This window comes from Malania oleifera, chromosome 10 (assembly GCF_029873635.1).
Source record: "Malania oleifera isolate guangnan ecotype guangnan chromosome 10, ASM2987363v1, whole genome shotgun sequence".
Taxonomy (NCBI): Eukaryota; Viridiplantae; Streptophyta; class Magnoliopsida; order Santalales; family Ximeniaceae; genus Malania; species Malania oleifera.
The window spans coordinates 64,837,284-64,855,865 of NC_080426.1; positions in this window are offsets into that span (position 1 = coordinate 64,837,284).

Here is an 18,582-nt window from a genome sequence, read left to right on the forward strand (position 1 = left end):
TTGGGGAATTCAATTATTTGATAGGAATATATATATTTGTGTGTGTGTGTGTGTGTGTAATTTCAGGAATATGGAATTATGAACATCATGGGCGTGAGTTAAAACCAGTAGTCGAGTTCAGTTAGCCAAGGTAAGGGAAATATGCTGTGCTAGTAAATTCAGAAAATTTTTTTAGTAAAGTATAGTATTTGTTTATTAACATATAGTGTATAAACTATACAGTTTTACAGATTTTAGAATATGAGTTTTATTATTTGTGTGGCATGAGTAGGTATTTGCTCAGTACAATGTTTATGTAGTTTTTAGAATATCATGATTTACAATATTTTTGCATAGAAATATGCTCTATCAGATATTATGTAGACAGATATATTTTACAGACAGATATTTTACAATATTTATAGAATTCCATGATTTCCCAAAAGCATAACACTCAAATATTACAGATTATTCAGTCAGATGTTACAGTTATTTCAATTAGATATTACAGTATTTCATATCAGATTTATAGTGTTGTGGTTATTTTGGAATCATGATGAAACAACAAGATAATTATATATATTAGTATTATACGATAGCAGATCCCTGATGAATTATTTTAGTTAGATTAATTATTTCAGACATATTCAGTCAACAGAGTACGGTACCGTTGCTAATTCAAATCAGAGTGCAACCACATATCTCAGATAGTGTGTGGATTTGTCTACCATTCCTATGAAGGGATTGCAGTCTCCCTAGATTCTTGGGTTGAGGAGGCTGGCTTGACGAGGTAGACACTAGTATCGTGCCTTTGGAGGGAGTGAAGTATAGGCCGGGTTGAGGATTGGTAGAGTATTCAGGTGACTTATCCTAGTAGGCCAACCAGAGTTAAGTCCAGCCTACGAGGCCGCACAACCCTGTTATGAGGGGTTAAATCATGACATACAGATTTTTAGGGATATTACTCAGTTATTTATATATAGATTTACAGAATAACAGCAGATATATATTATATTCTTAGCAGTATGAATAAATAGAAAACTCAGATAACACAGTTGTATTTTAAGCCATGTAGGTGTTACACAATATTTACATGATATCTCAGTTCAGTTATTTATCAGTAAGTTATTTATGTAAACTCAGTTGTCACACACTAGTAATAGCATATTTCTTCTTCCTGGGCGTTGTCTCAACCCAATAAATTAACATTTTTCAGATGATCCAGCTAGACGAGCAGAGTAGGCTCATAGGTAGAGAGGTCGTTTACACTACCTTGTTTGTAGGGTAAGTGTTATCAGGGGATTGTATTTTTGAAGTAGTGTTCAGGAGTGTTTGGGTAGAAGATGTTGGGATGATGTATAATTATGTATGTATGTTTTGGGATAATACTGGATTCAAGTATTGTATATATGGATGTATAACTTTATGTTTTTCCGCTGCATAGGTATGTTACTCTGTAAACGGGATATTTCCTCAGTGCCCACCTAGGGCCTGAGATGTTATAGCAGATATAATCAGGGGTACCAGAGTATTTTTTTTTTTGCAGTGTATTTATAAAAAAAAAATGGTATGAAATTTCAGGTCATTACATTTTGGTATCAGAGCCTAGGTTGTTAGGTTCTGCGGACTCTTGAGTACAGCGGAAAACAATACCAGAATATAAGAATGGAATTTTAAGAAGGATAGAACAAAATATCAGTAAGTTAATGTTGGGAAACTAGGATGAGAATTTAGGGTTTTGTTCTATAGTCTGTAAGTGGAAACTTCGGGGTAGTTTCTATGTTTTTCCTGGGGTGATGATTTCAGGAAAACCATAGTAAACTATCGTTAGTTTCTTTTTCTATATGGTAGGACTAGACCTTAAATTAGTGATAGGATGTATGGGGAATATTTTAGTTAGAATATAATTATTAGGTTCGAAATCTCAGAATAATTTGGTGTGTTGCAGGATGGACCCTAGAGGAAGTAGCGCACACACTAATGGTGATGATGAAGCAGGGTCATCTGGCATGGGAGACGGGGACTCAAATGTTGTATTACGCAGCATAGCTCAGTCGGTCATGGCTGAGATTGCATGGAGCTCCAGGAAGAAGGGAGGTTCATCTACTATGCAAGGGTGCATGATAGAAAAATTCATAATGATGAACCCTCCAGCATTTTCTGGAACAGCTGATCTTTCAGTTGCAAAGAACTGGATGCAGGAGATAGAAAAGATACTAATGGTGCTTCACTGCACCGACGAGCAGAGGGTCCTTTACGCCACGTATAAGTTGGCAGGAGAAGTCGAGAGATGGTGGATGACCACAAAATTGCCAGAGAAGCAGAGACTCATTCCAATGTCGATGACCTGAGCCCGATTTAGAGACATATTATTTGACATATATTATCCTACCACGGTCAGAGAGGCTAAAGTACGGGAGTTTCTAAGTTTGACCCAGGGATCGTTGATAGTTTAGCAGTATGCGGTGAAATTAATCGAGCTATCATGATTCACTCCATATATAGTACCAGATGAAGTTAAGAAAGCCAGAATGTTCGAGAGGGGCTTGAGGCGAAACAAATACAAGCAGGTGGTGGTTTTAAAGATGCAAGACTTTACTAAACTATTGACAGAGCCATCGTAGTAGAGGAGAGCGAGCAAACAGATGTGGGAGTACCGAGCCAGAGGAAGAGGCCCACACCTTCGGGTTTTTAGGTGGGTTCCATTTGGGGCTCATGGAGAGGAGATCGATTCAGAGGAAGCCAGAGACAGATGACAGGACACCAGGGGTTTCAAGGTGAGCAGGCTTACACCATTTGTCCCAGATGTGGCCGGAGGCATCTAGGAGAGTGTAGGATGGGAGAGAATGTCTGTTACCGTTGTGGGAGACCCGATCATAGGTCTTCGTCATGTCATGGACCGCCAGCCTAGGCACCAATTCATAGACGGTTCCGAGGTGGCTATCAGGCACCCCGTGGAGGCCAGTAGAGGAACACAATACCGGAAAAAGTCAATGCATTGATGCCGGGAGATGTTGAGGCTACGGGAGACGTCGTGACAAATATTATTACTGCTTTACCATATAAAGTTGTTGTTTTGTTTGACACGGGGGCTACCCATTCTTTCGTATCTTCGGGATATGCTAAGTTATCTAGGGTTGAGGCACGGTAGTTAGATGTTGAATTGTTAGTTGCCACGCCGACTGGATCAGTAATGAAATGTAAGATGATACTTAAAAATTTTCCAGTGGGTATCCAGAGGAAAGTACTACCAGCTAATATTGTGATATTAGATATGTAGGGGTTTGATGTAATATTAGGTATGGATTGGTTGGCAGCCAATCATGCTAGCATAGATTACTATCAGAAAGAAGTGATTTTCAGACCCTCGGGTGAGCAAGAATACAAATTTATGGCTTCACGCGTATGTGCCTCACCACAGCTAGTGTCAGCTATTCAGGTGAGGAGACTGATACAGGGTAAATGCCAGGGATATGTAGCTTATATAAAAGAGTTGTCGAGAGAAGAATTGAAACAATCTTATATTCTAGTGGTCAGAGAATTTCCAAATGTGTTTCCAGAGGAGTTACCTAGTTTACCACCAGACTAGGAGATTGAATTTACTGTGGATCTTCTACCAGGGTCAACACCAATATCTAAAGCATTATACTGTATGGCTCCAGCTAAATTTAAAGAATTGAAATATTAGTTGCAAGAGTTGCTAGATAAAGGATTTATTAGACCTAGCGTGTTGCCTTGGGGAGCCCCAATTCTATTTGTGAAAAAGAAAGATAGGACCATGAGGATGTGCATAGATTATAGGGAAATAAATAAACTGACAGTCAAGAATAAATATCTTCTTCCTAGAATTTATGATCTATTTGATTAGATCCAAGGGACCCAGGTCAACTCTAAAATTGACCTTCGGTCAGGTTATCACCAGGTGAAAGTCAAGGCAGAGGATGTATCAAAGACAACATTCCAAACAAGGTACGGGCACTACGAGTTCCTGGTAATATTGTTCGGATTAACAAATGCACCAGTAGTGTTCATGAATTTAATGAATCGAGTGTTCTATCAATACTTAGACCAGTTTTTTGTGATGTTCATTAATGATATACTGGTCTACTCGAAGAGTCTTGAGAAGCACGAGGGTCATTTGAGACTGGTTTTGTAGATGCTGAGGGAAAAGAAATTGCATGCTAAATTCAAGAAATGTGAATTATAGTTGAAACATGTTACTTTCCTCGAGTATGTGATCTCCAAGGATGGAATATCAATTGATCCGAGTAAAATAGAGGTAGTGGTGAATTGGGTGAGACTGGGAAATGTCTAGTAGGTCAGAAGTTTTCTGGGTCTGGCAGGTTATTACCGACATTTTGTAGATGGTTTCTCTAAATTATCTAGTCCATTGACATGACTCGCGAGGAAAATGTGAGGTTTGAATGGACTGATGATTATGAGCAGAGTTTCCAGGAGTTAAAGTGGCGGTTGTTCACTACACCAATATTGTCCATTCCATCAGGGGAGGAAAGATTTATTATATATAGTGATGCATCTTTGAAGCTACTCGGATGTGTGTTAATGCAACATGGAAGAGTTATTACTTATGCATCACGACAGTTTAAGGAGTATGAAAAGAACTACCCTGTGCATGATTTAGAGTTAACTGCAGTGGTGTATGCTTTGAAAATTTGGAGGCACTATCTTTATGGTGGGAAATGCGAATCTTCACTAATCATAAAAGCTTAAAGTATTTCTTCACCCAAAGATTTGAACATGTGGCAGAGAAGATGGCTAGAGCTCATCAAGGATTATGATTGTACTAGTAGCTACCATCCAAGGAAAGCAAACGTGGTGGCTGATGCACTGAGAAGGAAAGCAACATGAGTAGCGATGTCAGCAATGGGTATTCAGCACCCCATACAGATGGATTTGGAGAGACTATGCCTAGAATTGGTAAAGGGTGATCACCAAGCATTCATTTCCAACCTAGTGGTACAACCTACCTTGTAGGATAAAATTAAAGCTACCCAAAAGAATGACGTAGAATTGGCAAAGTTGATAGAGAAAGTACAAGACGGACAGGGAGAAGAGTTCAGTATTTCTGATGATAGAGCCCTGAGGTTCCGTACCAGACTATGAGTTCCTGTGGATGCTGAGATTAGAAGGGCTATTTTAGAGGAGACTCAAAGATCCTTGTACACAGTTCATCCTAGTAGCACTAAATGTATCAGGATCTTTGAGAGACTTTTTGGTGGAGTGGAATGAAGAGGGAGATAGCTGAATTCGTGCAACAGTGTTTGACATGCCAGTAGATAAAGGCTAAGCACCAGAGGCCGGCAAGATAGTTGTAGCCACTCCACATCCCTAAGTGGAAGTGAGATCACATATCCATGGATTTCGTCACTGGGTTGCCGTCGGCGCTGCATGGTCAAAATGCTATATGGGTGATTGTTGACCGATTGACAAAAACAACCCAATTTATACCTATTAAAGTTAGCTATCCAATGAACAGACTGGTAGAGATCTACATTCAGGAGATAGTTCGACCCCATGGAGTGCCAGTATCCATCGTTTCAGACCGTGACCCACGTTTTACATCACGATTTTGGAGGAGCTTGTAGGAGGCTTTGGGGTCTTAGTTATCATTCAGCACTGCATATCATCCTTAGAATGATGGTCAGACAGAGAGAATGATCCAGATATTGGAGGATATACTGCGAGCATGCATGCTGGATTTTGGGGGTAGTTGGATCCCTGGTTGAGTTTGCCTATAATAACAGCTATCAGGTCAAGATCGGCATGGAACCTTACGAGGCATTGTATGGTAGGAGGTGTCGTTCACCTTTGTGCTGGGATGAAATGGGCGAGAGGTGAGTTTTGGGACCAAAGTTGGTGGAGCAGGTGTACGATAAAGTCCAACTAATAAAAGATAGAATCAATGCAGCTCAGAGTCGGCAGAAAAGTTACACCGATATGCGCCATCGGAAATTGGAATTTGATGTTGAAGATCAGGTATTTTTTAAAGTAACACCATTAAAGGGAGCTATGAGATTTGGGAGGAAAGGTAAGTTGAGCCCTAGGTTCATTAACTCATTCGAGATATTAGAGAGAGTGGGTCCAGTAGCCTACAGGCTAGCTTTACCACGAACTCTATCCAGGATACACGACGTATTTTCTTGTTTTCATGTTGAAAAAATATGTCCCAGACCCCTCCCATGTAATTAGCTATGAGGAGTTAGAGCTCAGAAATACACTAGCATATAAGGAAACGCCAGTGCAGATCTTACATAAAAAAGAATAGGAATTGTGTACCAAGAACATTCCATTAGTAAAGATCCTGTGGAGAAATCATGCAGTGGAAGAGGCCTCGTGAGAGTTAGAAGAGGAGATACGACAGAAATACCCACATTTTTTTAGTGGGGATCAACAATAGTCAGGGAGGAAACAGCAACAGTTCAGATAGAGTAAGTTTTATTTTGATATTGAACAGAATAGTTGATGTATAAGTTCTATAGTAGAATTAGGATAGTTAGTATTTGGGTTTTGGGAGAATTTTCTTTTATGTATATATTTGTAATCTCCTAGAACCTTGAATGTAACCACGGTATTCCTTCGCCATAAGTGAGGGTAAGTAATAAAATAAGTAGCCAATTTTTCTCAAAGGACAGTGTATAACACAAATAGAAAATTTCAAGGATGAAATTTTATAAGGAGGGGAGAATGTAAAGACCCGAAAAATAATAGTAATTAAATAGAAGAGGGAAAGGAAAATTCAGAGGAGGTGAAGCAGGGCTTGTCGACGAATGCCCTGGCTTCATCGATGACCTCCCTTGTACGGGTCATCAACGAATCTCAGTATCTCGTCGATGACGAGATACCCGAGAGGGTGTATTTCAGACCCATTGATTCATCGACGAGTTCTTTACTTTCGTCGACGATCTGCCTTCTTCACCTCGTCGACGTGTCTCGTCGATGAGGCCACATGGCTAGCCATCTATATATAGCCGAAAATTCATTTTTCCCCGAAAAAATTCTTCCCATTTCGCTCTCTCTCTCTCTCTCTCTCTCTCTCTCTCTCTTTTTCTAGAAAACGAATCCTCCACCATTTCTCTAAATTTTCAGCTCCGATTCTCCCCGGTTCGATGATCAAAAGCTATCACGATGATCCTGGGGAGATTCTCCACAACCTAACCGGAGCAAAACTTCAATTTGAGAAGTTTGGGAACCATCCCAAAATCAGAGTGAGTAGATTATTTAAGAGTTATTTGGTTTGTACGTTTTTCCGAACCCAAATTTAGTAGTAGATGTTGTCATATTGGTGATTAGGATGATTTGTGTGGGTATTGTGAATTCAGGGCGTTGGGGCTTTTACTGCAGGTAGGTTAGGGAACTTAGAGGGTGTTCCCAGGAAACTAAGTAAGATAATGAATGATTTATAATTCAGGAAATATGAGTATGAAAATTTATTTTGGGGAATTCAATTATTTGACAATATTATATATATATATATATATATATATGTGTGTGTGTGTGTGTGTGTGTGTGTGTGTGTGTGTGTGTGTGTGTGTGTAATTTCAGGAATATGGAATTATGAACGTCGTCGGCGTGAGTTAAAACTAGTAGATGAGTTCAGTTAGCCAAGGTAAGGGAAATATGCTATGCTAGTAAATTCAAAAAATTTTATAAATAAAGTATAGTATTTTTTTTATTAAGATACATGGTTTAAACTATACAGTTTTACAGATTTCAGAATATGAGTTTTATTATTTGTGTGGCATTAGTAGGTATTTGCTCACTACAGTGTTTATGTAGTTTTTAGAATATCATGATTTACAGTATATTTGCACAGAAATATGCTTTATCACATATTATGCAAATAGATATATTTTACAGAAATATATTATACAGACAAATATATTTTATAAAAAGATATTTTATAGAAAGATATTTTACAGTATTTACAGAATTCCATGATTTTCCAAAATCATAACACTAAGATATTACAGATTATTCAGTCAGATATTACCGTTATTTCAGTTAGATATTACAGTATTTCATATCAGATTTATAGTGTTATGGTTATTTTGGAATCATGATGAAACAGCAAGATAATTATATATATATTAGTATTATACGGTAGCAGATCCCTAATGAATTATTTTAGTCAGATTAATTATTTCAGACAGATTTAGTCAGTAGAGCACGGTACCGTTGCTAATTCAGATTAGAGTGCAACCACATATCTTAGATAGTGTGTGGATTCCATCTACCGTGCCTATGAAGGGATTGTAGTCTCCCTAGATTCCTAGGTTGAGGAGGTTGGTTTGACGAGGTAGATACCAGTATCATGCCTTTGGAGGGATTGAAGTATAGGTCGGACTGAGCATTGGTAGAGTATTTAGGTAACTTATTCTAGTTAGCCAACCAGAGTTAAGTCCAGCCTACGAGGCCATACAACCCTGTCATGATGGGTTAAATCATGACATACAAATTTCCAAAGGATATTACTCAGTTATTTATAAATAGATTTACAGAATAACAACAGATATATATTATATTCTCAGCAGTATGAATAAATAGAAAACTCAGATAACACAGTTGTATTTTAAGCCATGTAGGTGTGAGTTACACAGTATTTACATGATATCTCAATTCAATTATTTATCAGTAAGTTATTTATGTAAACTTAGTTGTCACACACTAGTAATAGCATATTTCTTCTTACTGAGCGTCGTCTCAACCCAATAAATTAATATTTTTCAGGTGATCTAGCTAGACGAGCAGAGCAGGCTCGCAGGTAGAGAGGTCATTTACACTACCCAGTCTTTAGGGTAAGTGTTATCAGGGGATTTGTATTTTTAGAGTAGTATTCGGGAGTGTTTGGGTAGAAGATGCTGGGATGATGTATAATTATGTATGTATGTTTTGTAAATAATACTAGATTCTAGTATTGTAGATATGGATGTATGACTTTATGTTTTTCTGCTGCATAGGTATGTTACTCTATAAACAGGAAATTCCTCAGTGCCCACTTGGGGCCTGAGATGTTGTAACAGATATAATCAAGGGTATCAGAGTATTTAATTTTGCAGTATATTTATAAAAAAAAAATGGTATGAAATTTCAGGTCGTTACACTTACTCCCCCTGAATGAAATGTGTCTTATATTCTATAAATTCAGACTATCATTGGAAGTAAAAAACTATGTATTATGAAGATACCTAATTATGCTTTTAAATTTTATCATGCCATGCTTCAAATATTAATTATTTCATGTAAGTGCTCATGGATACAAATATCAAGATTCATATCAATATTATATCATTATCATAAATATCATAACATGCTTATGAATACAAATATGTTGTCATGCTCATATATCAATTAACATACTCATGGATACCAATATATTTCATAGATACCAATAGCAATATTATATCATGAGCTGCTTATGGATATTATTCTATGTTCATAGATACCAATTTTTCAATTCAACTCTTTCTCCCTTTTTGACATTAATAGAGAAGGTTATCAATAAGCATATGCATTCTAATGCAAGGTACAACATAGGACAAATAAGCCTTGGACAATTCATCCATTGATTGTGGCCAACAATATTATCTTCTTTTATTTCAATATGATAAGTATCAATAAGCTCGGAAACTTATCCTTATCCCCTATTTCAACATGTCTAATATCATTGTATTATGAAATAATTTTCCATAAATTTGATGAAGGAGAGTTTTCTTCTTGAGTTAGCCATATGCTATGAGCATAAGTTCATTGCACCTACAATACCTTAATCAGTTGTATTTCATATTTTTTACTTATAGGCTTCGTTAGTGATTGATTTTATAAATCTCAAGTATGTTATGCTCTAAAATTTTTTTAACCTTAAGTACTTATGACTGTTCATCTACGGTTATGTTTTTTTTTTTAATTCCTTTAGTTATAGCTGAAATATTCACCATGATATGCATAGTTAATATAGACTTTCAGATTATACATCAAATCTTTAAGGTAGACAATCTATTTATATTTTATGAGTTAATCAAATCAATTATCAGAGCACATTTATAATTATCACTTTATTTCATATAGGCTTTTTGAGTCATTTCAAATCCATTTCATTTCAACATAATTTTAGCTTTCTTAACTCCTAATAAGAGAATACCTAAAATCTATGGTTTATGAACTAGTCTTTCACCTTGGTACCCATACTTTCTTGGGTCTTGATAGTTTAACAAAAGATGTTTCTTTTACTTTCCAAACTTGTTTAATTTTCACATCTTTCCTATTTAATGGACATTCAAACTTTTGTCATACCCTGTTTTGATTATGACAAATACTCAGGTATTTAATGGTTGCCAAGTTTGTGTGCAGGTTCTTATTGGCAAATACTCATATAATGACATGTGGCAATCTAAAGAGAAGTGAAGACCCAATATATTTATTGTTGTATTTTTTATCATTGAGTTTGTAATAATTTTATTTAAGAAAAGGTTTGTAATAATCTGCATATCATGTATGTAGGATCTATAAGTTCAAGACCTTAGAGAAACCTTAGGGATCAGGTCGATAGACGCAAGGTTTTTTGGCGTACTAAAAAAGGCCTTAGAAAGACCTTAGGTCCCAGCACGTACACCTAAGAAAGTCCCTATATCACTTACATAATCAGGGGAATCAATTGGTTTAAAAATGGACTAAAAAGGAAAAATTTGTGAGAGGTCAGGCGACCGAACCTCAGGTGTTCAAAACACCTCGGCACCCGAACCACTAAGAAGTCAGCGGGTTGACCAGGTTTCGGGCGACCGAACCTATAATGAACGTATTGTCGTCGGGCAACCGAACCCATGTCAGAGTGCTTTTCACCAACCCGGGCACCCGAACTTTCGCGTTCAAAAAGGCCTCAGGCGACCAAACTTGCTGGTTTGGTTAACCGAACTCGGCTTCGGGCACCCAAACCATGGACAAAAAGTTTCTGTCTTTGGTTTAGCCAACCGACCCTGACTTCGGGCACCCGAACCTTTAAAAATTAAATTTCTGACTGAGTCTACTCGGGCACCCGAATCTCAGACCGGGCACCTGAATCACGTGATTAAATTATTTTTTACCGAGGTTAAATTTAACTAAACAGGGTTAATTTTCCTAAACCATTTTAAAACAATTTTAAAAATACCCTACATGTCCCCAATGGTTATAATTTTGTCATTCTCTATATATAGGGGCTCATTTGCAAAATTAAGGAGAGATTAGCAATATAATTAGTGAAAAATCCTCTCAAACTCAAAAAGCCTATTTTTGCCTATTCCACTTCAAATACTCTCATATATTCATTCCCTTGATACATCTTAGCATTGTGAGAGTTTACAAATTGTGCTAGTGCTTATTAGGTATTGCAAAATACTCCCATTGTCTTGCTTGAATATTTGATATTGATTTTGGGGAGTTTAGCATAGTTTATCCCACATATTTTTTATTGATAAAATCTTGTGTTGGGATAACTCATAAGCTTAAGGATCTTTACATTGTCATTGCAAGATTCCTATAGCTTTATTGTTGTTTGCAAAATATTTTACAAAACTAGATTTCAAACAACTTTTGTGCTAGATACATTTGAGAAAATACTTTTAAGTTCGTTTGAATATCATTGCTAGTATCTTTGAAGCACTAATATGATATTGAGATTTAATATACTTTGCGTTCAAAGATTAGCTTGTTAGAACACTCTGTGCATATTTGAAAGTATACATCATTGAGTGTTGATAGCACATGTAGAGCACCGAGCTTATAGTTCATACATCATTGAGGTGCATTTATTATATTGTGTGTAGCGGTACATATCTGCTTGTGTAAGAAGCGTTTATTTGTATAAAAATTTCATATTGATTGTATTCCAGGCACGGGCCTGAAGAGAGAGACTAACCCTATTGAATAGTCCCGGACTGGCTTAGACCCGGTTAGGAAAGTTAGGTGCACCATATTGTTAAGGCGTGTTGGTTGAGGTCAGCCCCTTGAATTGACTTGGTTGTAACCGGTGCCACTCCACCCATTTAAGTGAGGCATAGTGGAATCCTTGTGCTGGTGTAGCCAAGGAGGGGATGTAGGCACAGTTGGCCAAACCCCGATAACATATTTGGTGTTGATTTTATTTTCCGTAATTTACTTTCTACACCTATGTGTTTATGTTTATCGTTTAAATATTTGATTAGGATTGTGAATACATAGAAAGACCCTAGGTTTGTGAAATACTGCTTGCTAGATTAGTTGAACCTAGGGGATTAATTTTTAAATACCCAATTCACCCCCCCTCCCCCTCTTGGGAATACACCAAGGCTAACAACTTTATATGTCCCTTCATACATATGAAGCATATAGTGTGAGTATAAGCATTAGATGAGGTGCTAGCATAGTTTTTAGAGGCCTATGTAAAGTACCCATATAGAGGTTCTTTTTCTTTGTATTTTCAACACCATTGAACCTTATGCCTTCTTTATTCAAAGACATTCTTTGTGCACCAATCATTCTATCAAAATTTTCTTTTCCTTTAGTGAAGTTGTAGATGATTTTGTTTTGATCCTCAAATTTTCTCTTAAGATCATAGATTTATGAATTTTGTATATTTTTACCCTTTTCTTGATTTTGAGACATCTTAATAATTATATTTTCTAGTTTAGAAATATATAAGTCTTTTTCTTTATCCATAGAAGTTTTGGATTTTAAATCCTCTAGTTCTTTTATTACCTTCTCATTCTTGCTTTCTAGTCTATTGATTTTTAAATCTTTTTCTCTTTCAGCAAGTTTTAGGGATTCCAACTCTTTCACTACTCCTTCATTCTTGTGTATCATTTAGTCATATTAACTAGAATTTTATGCACCTTGAATAGATCATTTTGAAGTTCTTCATAAGATGGTATACTTTCATAATTGGATTCTTCAGATAAGTCATTGCAAGAATCATTAATTGATTCAGATGAGGAGCTTTCCTTATCGTCCCATGTCATATAGCAAGCAACCTCTTGGTCACTTGATTCATTATCTGAACTACTTGTACTCAAATTATCCCAAGTAGTTGCTTTCGTTGTCTTTTTCTTTTTCTTTTTGGAATCTTTCATAAGTTTTGGACAGTCTGATTTTATATGTCCAATTTTATTACAATTATAGCATGTTGGAGGTTTAGCTTTTGTTTTCTTTTTACTGATTTCTTTTTCTTCTTCGTCATCTGATTTTGAATTCCAAATTTTTCTTGTAAATTTGTTCTTCCTTCTAAGGATTTTGGCAAGTTTCTTAGATATGAAGGCTATTTTATCTTCATCCATCTTTTCTTCATCTTCATCACTAGAGTTTTTTTTTTTTATGTTTTAAAAGCAATTGATTGTTGAGCTTTAGTTTTTCCACTTCTTTCATTCATAGACATCTCATATGTGAGAAGGGATCCTATGAGTTCATCTAGGGATGTATTTTTAAGATTTCTTCCTTCCGTTATAGTTCCTTCATAGGTTACTTCTAGCTTGTCCCAAATTTCTTTGGCTGACTTACATGTCATGACCCTATTAAACTCATTAACATCTAAGGCACAGTATAGTGCATTCATGACACTAGAGTTTACTTGCATCATTTTGTAATCAATGTCGGTCAAGTCTTTTTCTTCTTTAGAGACTTCTGCCATCTACAGTTTTAGTAGGAATGTAATCACCATATGTGACAACCCTCCATGCTTTCCAATCCATGGTTTGAATATAAATCCTCATTCTTTGTTTTCAAAATGTGTAGTTTAAACCACAAAAGATAGGAGGCCTAATTGAGGATTGACCCTCTCCAAAAGGAGCTACTCCTAGGTGTGTCATATAGATCTTTATGTAGCTACTAGTTAGGATTTGATACAAGCTTGCTTTGATACCAATTGAAAGTTGAGGTGTAGTCCCAAAAGTGGGGGTGAATTGGGTTTTAAAATTTTATTTTATGTCTTTTAACAAATTCTTAAACCACTTGTTTAACAAAGATTTGAGCAAAAGAAAGCTTTGATAACTCTGGCTTTCAGCAGATTTTTCAATTCATTGTATGATTTTATTTACAAAACCATGTATTTATAGGCTTCTAAAAGTGATTTCGTGTTGTCCAAGATTACTTGGAGTGTCTTCCAAGTTTTTAGAAAAATTGGAGCACAAGAAACTAATATTTGAATTTAAAAATATTTAAAAAATTTAGCCATTAACAGTGTTCAGACAACTGAAGTATCGGGTTCAGTCTTCTGATGTTCCTTAATACACTGAAAATTTTGAATTGGACATAGTGTCAAATGACTGAACTCTAGGTTTAAACTTTTGAAGTCCCAGCTTAGACAACTAAACTGAGGGTTCAGTCTTCTAAGGGGGTACTGCCTTTTTAGGATTTCTCCAGAAAATTCTTCAGTAGACTGAACTTATTCTTCAGTTTTCTGAGGGTACTCCTTAGTCATCTGGGTAGACCAAATCCAAAAATTTCATTTTAGTTTTCAAAAATTCTTTTGCTCTCTTACTTTGATTTTTTATAAAACATTTTCCAGGGTTTTCAATGAGGTCTCTAAGTCAATGAATTACCCCTAGAAGAGCTTTCAACATATTTCCCAAGATATTTAAATACGAAATACTTACATAAAGACTTCTTAGGACTTTTGACATTTTAGGCACTTAATTCTTCATGTTTGTCTTTCTTTAGCTCCATCTTGTCTTTAAGCTTCAATATACTTTAAGCTTTTAGCAAGCCCTCTTTAACATTCATGCTCTCATGATCTTTAAGTTTTATTATATCATCTTTGAACTCATCCTTTTGAACTTCATTTAATCATCTTTCTTTGGAGTATTAGCTTTTATTGATTTTTGTGAGCAATTGACCTTATATTCTCTTTCTTGAGTCCTGTCACATCATCACTTAACAAAATATGTTAAGTTCTTCTGATTTATTATCATCAAAACAAGATTTTAAGTCTTGAAAGACCAACAAAATCAAAATTGGAATCAAAATTGAAATCCACTAGAGTAAAAAACGAGATGTTTGATTCCTCCCTCATGTTCAATTCGTCATAGAATTGGAATCGAAATTTCGTTACAATGTTATATATACACATAGCAATTAGAAATGAGTATAATTTATCAATTATGACATTATAATATAAAAAATTCATTCAACTAATTTAATATAAATGTTATAAAATATTTTTATTTTGTTAGATAATAAATAATTGTTTACAATAAAATAATTTTATAATCATGTGTTTGATTATACTTTGTATATTATATCTTATCGTATTCCTTGTTATTAGTATTTTGTTATATTAATATTATATTTTATCTTATATTTTATAATTATTACATTTTAATATGCAATTTATTAGATGTGAATAAAAATCTCATATATTATAATATTATAACATAATTTTTTATTGAATATAAAAGTAATATAATAAAACAACCACAATAACATTATATTATATTTTATTACACAATACTATTATATTCTTTTGTATTTATATCATTATTAAAATTTACAATTATATATTTTTATTGATGGTATTAATAATTAATATTTTATTTTATTTTAAGATTATATATAAAAATAAAATAAATAAAATATAATCATACCGTATTTTATAATTTAATATTATTCTTTCATTTTTATGTGTTATAATATTATTGCATATAATAAAATATCAATAATAATGGTTACAATATTTCATATTAAAAAAATTATTATATATTGATATTTAATGATATCATAATAGCAATATTGTTTTTAAATTTATGTAATATATATTATATTATATTGTATTATATACTATATTAATATTATTTTTTTAAAATTTTGCAATATACATTATATTATATTACAATATATATACACGCTCACATTTATTTATTATATAATAATATTACATTCTTTTTTATACTATATCATTGTTAAATTTATTTTTATATATTTATAATTGATGATAATAATAAATATTTTATTTTAATTTTATTGTTAAGATTGCTATTAAAATTTTCATTTTGAGACAATAAGAACCTTCAACAACAAAATAACTTTGCAACCCATCTAATACATTGGTTAGCCTGTTGTTGGGGTTTGGATCGTCCCGTTGGTGCTCTTGTCTGGCTAGGAGCGGTGTTTGCTAAGAAGAAAACTTGATACTTAAAGGAGTACACTTTAAATCAAATATTCATATTAAGAGAAGTTTTTCTCTTTCATTATATTCTTTTGTATATTATTTTAGTATTATATATTTATATTTTATGATAATAATAAATATTGTATTTTATTTTATTACTAAAATTATAAATAATAATATAATAAATTAATAAACATATCACAATTATATCATAATGATGTCATATTTAATACTATTCTATTAATTTTATGTATACAAATATTATATATATGATAAAAATATTGATAATGATGGCTCTTATTTATATTAAAATATATTGTTAAATATTTATATTTAATGTAGTAATACTATCAATATTATTTTCTAAATCTATGTAATATATATATTATAATATATTATATCAAATATTATATTATAATATGTTGCCGTGTATGCATGTATATGGATTACAACGAGTAGAGTAGTAAATATTGTGTTTTTACAAATTAGGATTTGATTGGAGCGTATGAGAGATGAAAAAAACAAGTAAGTAAAAGGGGGTGTTGACTTTTTGGTCCGATCCCTGGTTTTGATAATGACAAATCACATGTTACTAATGTGTGTGCCTAAGTGCTTGAACATGTTAATAATTCAGATCACACACATGAAAGTGAAGTGAAAGTCAGAAAGACCTTAAATGAGCACATACTCCTGACATATTCCATGGGAATATGAAGAGCAAAGAAGAAGACGTGTTCTCTCTATTTGTAAATGCATTTATTATTCTTGGGTCTGTAATAATATTATATGATCTGTAATAATTGCATCAAATGCATGATAGGATTGTAATGCTCAAAGGCCATAGTTTGACCATAGAGAAATCAAAAGACTATAGGTCGACCGACGCCACGTTTTTTAGGCTAAATTAAAAAGTCTAGGTTGTAGACTAACCATAGGTTCCCATGCACATAATGAAAATTCCCTAAAAGATTTTATATCACACTTATAATAATAGGGACAACAATTAAGAGGCTAATCAGGTCTTAATCTGAATTTGAAAGGGCTTCGGGCGACCGAACTTGTATGGTTAAAATGGTTCGGGCGACTGAATGAGCAAAAAGTCAACAAGTTGACTTGGCTCGAGCGACTGAACCCATTTTGAACTAACTTTCGACGGTCGACCGAACATTCAAAGTAACTTTTCTCACAGTCCTTGGGCGACCGAACTCTTAATTCAAATTGGGCTCGAGCGACCAAATGTTGGGATTCGACATCCCGAATGTTGGATCAGGCGCTCGAAACCACGAAGATTGGGAATGCCTTAAAACTCAACCGCTCAAACTCACCTCAGCCACCCGAACTCAAGAACAGACCTGCGTTGGTTCGGGCGACCGACACAAAGGACCGGGCAACCGAACCTCTCGGGTAACTTAATTTAACTGCGATAATTAGGGTTAAAAACTCAATTAAACATTTTTAAAAATCCATAATTTGTCCTCCGACGGTATTTTTGGTCTAGCCTTATATATACCCTTCCATTACTCATTTTTAAACAAGAGATTAAGAAGAAAAATCCTCCCAAATAAATTTTGTATTTTATTCATTATCTTATTCTCTTATCTTTATTATTTTGAAAATTCTTTTTAAAAGAGCATACATTTTGGGCATTTATCTTCAAAATAAAAAATCACTTACTCTCTCCTTTGTTCATTTTTATAAATTATTTTGAGAGTGATTCTTGAGTCCTTCCCAAGTTATTTTCTTAATATATATTTGTTGGGAAACTCTTCTTAGCTTGTGAATCTTGCACACTCAATTGCAAGATTCAAGGCTTGTATTGTGTATTATTTGAAAAAATATTTTTGGTAAGCAAAACCCTAAATATCTGTTGTGCTTTACATTTGACATATATTGTTGAGGTATTTGATTAGGGTTATTAAGATTCTCTGATTGTTCCTACTATAAATATATTATCTTGATTCAAAAATCTCACTTACTCACGCATAAACATATAGATACACATTCTATTGTGAGTTGATATTCTATATTATCAAGATCTCACCTGAGCATAAATCTTTATCATTTGTGAGTGCATATTTTGGATTGTAATTGTTGTACACATCTACTTGTATCAGAAGCATTTCATTATACACAAAATTTGTGTTTGATTATCAATTGTTAGGGCCCTCTCCGCTCCATAAGGAGAGTGTGTAAAGGTTGAGGTCAGCCTTTGTAATTTGACCTGGTTGTATTTAGTGTCACTCCATCCGTTAAGTGAGTATTAGTAGAATCCTCGGGCCTACGAGCTAAGGTGGGGTAATAGGTAGTATTGGCCGAACCTCGATAACATATTTTGTGTTGACTCTCTGTTTAACTTCTGCACTTTCAATTTCGCACATGTATGCTAGTACTTGAACTGCTGTAAATGTTTTAATTGCTATAAATATTTGCATACATACTTATTTGAGGAATACTGAGCTTGCTATATTTGTCTT